Genomic DNA, 9,088 nt, shown 5'->3' with positions numbered 1-9,088 from the left:
CTACAATTTCCTACTCCTCTTAGTATCTCCTCCTCCTCCTCATCACGCACCTTCTCACCATCAGTCCTTCCCATGGCCTTCTGATAGCTGTATGATATATATATATATATACACATATAAAACGCGCACGCACACACATATATATGCATATAGTTTTTTGGGTTTAAATTAATTTTTTTTTGGGCTTGCGATAGGGAGTTCAAATGGGGGGTCATCGAGAAACATGGGGGCGAAGGGCTTTGATGTGAACGTGACGTCGCCGCAGCTGTGGTGTTGTCTTCGAACAGTGCGTCGTCGTCGTTTCAGATGGAGTTTTGCATTTACAGAGGCAGTGGGTCAGATGGTAATGGAAACATGAGGGACTCGCCAGAAGCGGCGGTGGGAAATGACGTAGTCGACGTGGACGAGAACGGTCTGGCTTGAAAAGAACTCCAGCGACCACAACATCCCGCCAAATGATGAACGACCATGCAGTTCTCTTCCAATCATCACTTCACCTGATTTTCTCGCCTGATTCGCACTCCATCTCACCGCCGCTTCAAACACCACCGATTACTTTTCTCTCTTAGCCAATATCAAGCACCACCGACACTACATTAGTGTCTCTACCCCAAATTGGGTGAAGTGTGTCTGTGTTAAAACTTAACAGCTAGATTAATCAAAGCCGTTTGATTTTGTTCTTTGTTCATTGAATTGAACTGATTCAAAGCCATGGCTATTCCTGATATTTTCTCTCCCCGACAATGGAGGATTTCAGGTGACCGACGGTTTCGGATTTTTTGTTCTCTCATTGTATCAGAGTTGAAGAAGATGGGTTTTGGACACCCTCTTTAGTCATTTCACATAAGATTATTGTTTTTATATATTTTATAAAATGTGTCATTAAAGGCATTTTAGTCCAATTTTACCCTAAATGAGTAAAAAGGACCTATTTGCACAAATATACAATATTCACTATAAGTATACTTGTTTTCTGCACTTAACCCAAATGTTGGTGTCCCGATGATTCATTATTTTTTTATTTATTTATTTTTTTTTATGTGTTTTTTTTTTATGTGTGTGTGTGTGTATATATATATATAGAAATCCGAACTAATTTGTCATGCTCAACTTTACCACTCAAAAAAAATAAAAAAATAAATAAAAAACCCTCTGTTGCTATCATAATTACTTGATGATTAATACGAGACTTTTATTATAAATGCACACTCTAATAGCAAGTTTGAAGTATTACAATGAATTAATAGTGTGAGACTCTTGTTGTGAATGACTTACTCTATTGAAATTTATATAATCTATTAGGGGGTGGTAATTCATGTTCGCGTATCATAATCGTGTTGTGCTAATTTAAGTGTATTCTATTAAAGAGATCAATATTAACCCGATAAATTAAATAAGTGTATCAGTAACCTTCAATACTAACCCGATTATTTATTAAACGAGTTAGACGTGTTGACCTGTTTAATAACCTATTTACTAAAATTGAATATTATATTATTTAGATTATTTATAATACTGATTTGCCCACTCAACAAAACCACCACCTCCAATACCCACCACTGTTAAATCACTTGTCGGCACCACTTCCTCTCTCGTTGCAGCCATCGGCGAACCATATGAGAGCATGATAACCTCTTTGACAAGTAAGGGTTGAAATGCAGTGAGGCTCTGCTGAGAATTTCACAAAGGATTTTAGCTTTTGTAGACACGTGTGGGCTTTCAAGAAATGATGCAAATTGTGGTGGTTGTTGTTGTTGCTGCAATTGTGATATTGGGATTTGTGACGGTGATAGGATATTTGGATGGTCTGAGGTATGGGTGTGAGCATAACACTGTTCTTGAGAGTCTATTGCTAGGATTTTCAGCCATTGGCTCCATGGAAATATCTTATTTAATGGGTGGATCATTTGCAACAGGACAGTTTAAGAATTAAAAAAAAAAAAATTAACAGTAAATTTTCATATCCAAGTCAACAATTAATAAAACTCCATTAATTTAAAAAATTTGGGTTTGATTTCACTTTTTTGGTATTTGACTATCAAAACACTATTTTTTAAAAATTGTCCCTATAAAATAATGAATAAAAAAAAAAAAAAAGTAGCTAGAAACAAAAATATCATAAATCAATGATCCATGATTTGTGTTAAGAAAAAAAATATGATCCATTTTCAGTTAATTTGCCGCCGTAAAAAACAATGGCATGAATGTCTTTCAATGATCTACTAAACATGTATACATACTTTTTTTGAAAGGTAATGGTTAATAACCCATGTATTATGGCCCCAAAGGTGTAAGCCCACAATTATAGTAGGCAATTCATGGATACAACCATTATATATAAACCCAATGATGAAGCCCATTCCAGCCCAAAGAAGTCCAAATGGTTACAAAACAAGAGACCAAATAGCAATTACATGTAATATTGAAATTGTTGTTAACGGTTATAATTTTTTTTTTTTTTCCTTAGTTAGTACATACATGTCTCTTTTGAAACTTAACCAAGATTTGCTTTATCCGGTATCAAACGGGAGCTACGAGCAAACAGAACACCTTTCAGGAGTATCAATACCGTCACATGAATCGTAAATGCATGAATGTGATGGAATAGGTAACAAAGCCACTTTGCCGCCCAATGTTACTAAATCACCACCCCCCAAGTAAAATTAATGCAACCTCTAACATTCTTTTAAAAAGTAAAAGTCTAATACCGTTAAGCCTACACCACTACCTTCCACCACCACCACCGCCAAATTTTACCACCACCCCCACCTATACCACTATCACCACACCATTTCCTTTCACCATCATCACCTACACCACTAATGCCTTCTATCACTGCCATCGCCTTCCACCAACACCACTGCCACTTTCTTCCACCACCACCACCGCTGCTTTCCAACACTATCACCTACACCACTACCGCTTTCCACCTCCATCACAATCGCCACCATTTCTTTTTTTAAAAAGTATAGCTAAGTGTTATTTTATTAATTGATTTCTTGGTTACTAAGGGCTATTTTAGATATCAATTTGAATTTCATCACGTTCTAAATTTTAAATTAGTTTAACCAAATGCTTGAATGATTCTCGTCATTTCATTCCTACAGATTTCATATTTACAACCGAGCAATAAAATAAGAATGACCATTTCATTCTATTTACATTCTCATTTCATTTTCATTTGCATTTTATTCTATTCATGTACATCAAATATAATATATGTGACTTAAATTTGACCTCTTTCACATTTTCGCTTTCCTTTTATATGGCTTAGCTTGATATTGCTTATTCACTTTTATTGAGACCAAATATATAACAAATTGCCAAATTAATTAATGTGTTAAAAGGCCTCACAAGTGAAATAAGACAACTAAACTTTGGAGTAAGTGTTGTATAACTTGAATGGTTATGTTGTTTCTCGTGTCAAACAAAATAAAATAAAATAAAATAGGAAGCATTAGTCCTTAAAAAGTTGAAAAATAAGACATTTATTAGTTTATATATATCAATATTTATTTATTTTTTAAAGTAGAAAAAACGCAAGAGCATTTGCTCTTCAAAATAAGAGCACTGACGAGCAAAGCCACCAACACGACGCAGTCCTCTTGCCTTGTAAATCAGTTCACGTAGTAGAGTACGAAGGAGCAACCGTAACACCTCGATACACCAATGACGGTGTAATCGAAAAAAAATTTATAATTAATGAAAACTAAATATTAAAATTTTAAAAAATATTTTAATTTCTATTTAAAATTCAATTATTCAAATTATCAGCTTTTAATTTTCAATTTTATCAAAAAGAGTCTTAATGTAGTACATCAAGTAGTTATCCACAGTCCACAGACTTAATTTTAAAGCTTGTGTAGAGGTTTGAATTACTTATAAAATTAGAACCAAATTCAACTTTAAGTTTTTGAAATCATCATAAACCTCAATCAAGTCCCCATCAAGGACTTAAATATTTTTTGGTAATTAAACCATTTGCTCAATTACATCCCCTGAGATTTAAGTTTTTTAAATGGTTACGTTGCTTTCCGTGTCAGACAAAAATTCAACTTTACCAATTTGTACCAAAAAAGGACTTAAATGTTTTTTGGTAATTAAAAATTAACTTAAATAACCTAAAATTTTTTGTTAGGTGGCAGGTTAGACTTATTTGGATAAGAGCACAAGGCACGCGATGGTCACATGAAATTAAATGAAGCCCATTCAACTCATATAAATATAACATACGTTGTTGTTGTTATTTATGAGTATATATTTTTATAATCAAGTAAAAAAAATTTCTAAAAATAAAAGAATAGATTTTAATCAATATATTTTATTAATACTACGATTTGCCAAATTGTAATTCCAATTTCCAGGTATACGGATAATAAAAAACCTAAGCCCTTTATTTATCTTGGGTTAAGTGCAAAAAAAAAAATCTGAAATACAGATTATGTGCAAGATGATTCCTTTTTTTTATTTTTATAAAAAAATACATTTCAGTTAATAATATTAAAAAAAAAAGGTGCAAATAAGTCACTCTAACCATTTTTTACTAAAAAATAATTTAAAAAATCTAGTTTTGCCCTTTTTGCTTCTATTTTGCCCCTAACATAATGTGGATATATTTTTAGATAAATTACATTGACCTCCCTCGAGGTTTGGACAAATATCACGCAGATAGACCAATTAAGCTTTATTACTTTCACCTCCCCTTAGATTTAAAACATTTGCTCAATTACACCCCTGATGTCTTCTTTCGGGCAAAACTGTAAAACCAAATTTTCAAAATTGACCATTTTGCCCTTCTTTTATATGAAAAGACAATAATAACCTTATATATGCAATTAAATGACAAAAAAATTCAAAAACACATGGACGGACCTCTTTATAACACTGAACCTGTAATTTAACCACCGAAAGACACTTACATAGTCAAAAAAAAATTACATACATACATTATTACACACACACACACACACACATATATATATATATGGCCATTAAACCACTAATGGAAACAAGTATATATATGTATGAATGTATAGTGTGCATATATATATGTTCATATAGTATATATATTTATATATTGATTATTTTAGAGAATATATATATATATATATATATATATATATATAGAGCTGAATTTATACATGTTACAGGTAAAACCAATTTTTGGCTCCTAAACTTTGGCCTTATTACATGTAAAAACAACTTTTGGCTCCCAAAGCGCATGTACTCTGACATTTCTTTAATACTCCCTTATATTACTTCTGTAACCAAATGAAACAACTCCCCCTTGTAATTGATTAAACGTGATTTTTTTATTAAATGACAAGTGTATCTCAATAATTATGGATAATGTTTGAATTCTCTATCTAGAAGGATATTTTATCTTCTATTTGATGTGGTCCAATGATATTAAAATATGTGTCCAAAAAATAAAATATAAATTAAGAATAGGCATTACCCATTCTTTATAACCCACCTACGGTTGACTGCACTTTCTATCTTCTCCACCGATCTCCACGACAACCGCCTCAAGGGCACCATTGACCCAATTGCCGATTGCTCCAATAACCGCCTCAACGGCAGCATTAATATGGGAAATGAACTTCTCAGATTTAGTTTCGGAGAGAGCATGAGAGAGATGCTTATTGTACATGAGTTTGTTAGTTTATGAAAATATTAATTTTAACTTTTAATTTTTAATTAGTGTCCTAATTGCACGGAGCTTTGACATCACATTTTAATTAGTGTCCTACTGTTCCTACAATATTGTAACTTTCTCACTTGTATGGTTTCATTTTTTTTTTTTTAAATTGGAATTTACCAACTAAAGATCAAGAACTAGAAAAATAACATATCACAGTCATAAAAGCAACTATGAGTTCTTTGTTTATCAATAACTAATAACATTATTATTAGTATTAAGTTTTACTTATTATTTTCTTTTGCCAGAAATTGTCTCTATATTCTAATGGAGGTTTGAAAAGGAAGGGGATTGGTTACGCTTCTCTTTATCTAGTATTGGAAGACGGAGATTTGTTTTCTACTGGTTTAGAAATTAGCGTAGACTTTAAGTTATTTTTATACAATCATATTGAAGACAAATACTTGATTATACAAGGTAACTCGCACTCTTTTTCTTGTGATTACCTTGGTGTTCCTATAATTTTTCTTCTTTTATTTATTTATTTTCCTTCCCCGAAATTAATTTTCTCATTTTCCTTATTTCATGAGGTTATTAATCTCCCCTAAATTTGAGGGTAAATATCTCTCTCTAACGGTTGAGATGGGAGAAATAAAATCTTTTTCTATAATTTTAAGATGGGTTTATACAAAATCGTTTGAAAGAGATAAGGTGTATGTTGAATTCACACTGTTAATAAAGTACCAAATACACAACAAGCATTTGAAAAGATCCCGTAATAATTATTGCCGTGCACAGTGCACTTATCTAACTTTAATTTAAGACCTTTTTTTCCCCTTTCATTAGATATATACTTCGTGGAGGATACTTTTCTTCATTGGCGGAAGGCAAAGATATTATTGTAGCCAATAATTTCTAGTTTGAATTTATAATTTAGATTCCACTTTTGTTGTTTGCATTTTGTGACCCATGTGAAAGTTTCAGTTTACAAGTATGTTAGTATTATCTTTCCTTTTGCAGTTCGCAAATGTTTAATACGGAACCAAGTACACAATATAACATGGATATGGAAAAAAATAATAATATAATCATTATTATATATATATATATATATATATATTAAATTGCTTAATTCATTCATATAATTATTAATAATATCACTAATTTGGAGTTTAAGGCTACATGTTTGTTGTTTTTCCTTGGTAAAATTTATATTATTTTTTAACCAACTGATAATATGCTTTAAATTTCATTGAATTCCATTATTCTAAAAATAATAATTATATTTGAATTTCTTACAAATAAAGAGTGAAAAATGCTTCCTTTTTAAATATTTTTCATTTGAGAACAAAATTGTGTGGTTGTCCATTTCCAAAATTCATAGACTTGATTTTAAAACTTTTTCACAATTAATTTAGCAACGACAAATTATAAAATTCCTATGATGTTCCAAATTAATTTGCAAAATAAAAAAAAAAAATAAAATAAATACATTCGGGTAAATTTCCAAAGTTCACAGACTTGATTTTAAAGTTTTTTCACAATTAATTTAGCAACGACAAATTATAAAATTATTCTGTTGTTCCAAATTAATTTTCAAATATATATATATATATATATATCGTTCTGCTATTACAACTTTGTTGGAGAGTCGTGATAGGATTATAGCCGTCTAATAGGTTGTGAGCTCCTGATGACCGTTTATGATCATGTAATGCACATATGAACTTTCTCTAATAGGTTGTGACCTCTAGATGACTTAGCAACAATTCAAAAATCAATCTGTTACACAAATATTAGGGCCAGGTTGAGGAATTTTGCATCAGTAACTAAGTTATGGAGGGAAGATGAACAATGAGCAAACGAATTCAGATTTTTGGAACCAAAGGTTGGATTTGGTTTAGGGCAAAGGGTTTGAAACAAATTTGAGTTAATAGTTTAGATATACAATATAATTGTAATTTCAAGACACATCATTGCAGTTTCACGGTAATAGCGGCATAATTCCGCCTCTTCATTCTCAGACACAATCAACAGTGGTGTCAACGATAGTGCGTTACCTACGATTGCCATGTCAGACACAGTCAGCAGTGATACTAGCAGTTGTGTCACGTACATCACTTGCCATGTCAGACACAGCAAGCAGCAATGCCAGCAGTAGTACCACGTCACTTGCCACGACAACTGCTGAAAGTACAAAGAATTTCCCTTTCTTACAGAGAGAGAACTTCTTCAATCCAATTCCCTTTTTCCCTCTCGATTTCCTTTATTTATAGACGGTTACAACCTCCTTTGGCCTGGGCCTTATCCGCTTCCCTTTGCCTAGACTCAACTTCTCTCATTTTAACATGGGCTTCTGAAATGACTTTATGGACCTGGGCCCATCCAGCGCGAACTTGCTCCATCCCGTTTGTCCACACCCGACCCGTCCTATGCAATGTGGATCACACCAAACCCGGGTCATTTTGGTGTCCTCATCTGCCCCCAATAATCTCTTTCCTCATTAATGAGGGTGAGATTATTGAAAGGGCATGATCTTGGTCTGACGGCTTGGAGCAATGACTCGAGGAATCGAACGGCTGGCACAAGAACCCAAGTTTCGAGATCTGCAGCGCCACTTTTTGCCTTGACCTTTTGAGTTCCATGTCGCTTTTACTTCTCCTCTTTATAAATTCTGGTCTTTCAACCTTCACCCTTCCTCTTACCTCTCGCTTCTACTCTCTGTTGCTTTCCTGCACACAAGTCCTTCCGGCAAGTCCTTCCTTTTCGATTTTTAGCTACTGTGCCGTTGCTAAGTTCATCACAAACTTTCAAGGTTAGTTTTTTTTTTTTAAAACGTCTCCTTAAGAGACGCATTTACTGCCTAGGACTCTTCCCCTTATTTATGGCTTCCCCTAACCTGAACGCCATTCGATCCAAGAATTATATTCCTCGCGACGTTTCTTTCAGAGTCTACCCAATAAACTTAGACGAGAGATTTGGCGAAAGTCTTCTTCCTGGGGAAGTTTTATTCAAAGCCGTTCACTTGAACATCATTAGGTTCCTCCTACACCCGTTCTTTTGTTATGCTTTCAACAATTTGGGGCTCTGCCCCCTACAAGTTAACCCAAACTTTCTTAAGGTAATTTCAGTCCTCCTGCTCTTGAATCGTGATAGGGGTCTCAATCTTGACATTATTGACCTTCTCCTCTGCTATCGGATTAACAAGATTTCGCAAAATGACTTGTACTATCACTTCTTTCCTATTGACAAATGGTCTATCTGCACTGATAAAAGCCCATTTGAAAAAGGTTGGAGGCGAAATTTAATCGTGGTTGGTGGGAATTGGCAGACTCCGCTAGGCCATTCCTTCCCTATCCCTTCTTCCTTTGGAGCATGTTCGGTCTCTGGCTACAAAAAGCTGAAAACACATCCTACCGAATGCCACTGTGAAAGTTGTCTTCCCCG

This window comes from Cornus florida, unplaced genomic scaffold (assembly GCF_030987335.1).
Source record: "Cornus florida cultivar Cherokee Brave unplaced genomic scaffold, ASM3098733v1 CherokeeBrave_3.0.0_Hap2_Chr05, whole genome shotgun sequence".
NCBI classification, from domain to species: domain Eukaryota; kingdom Viridiplantae; phylum Streptophyta; class Magnoliopsida; order Cornales; family Cornaceae; genus Cornus; species Cornus florida.
Note: the sequence above shows the minus strand (reverse complement) of the source record.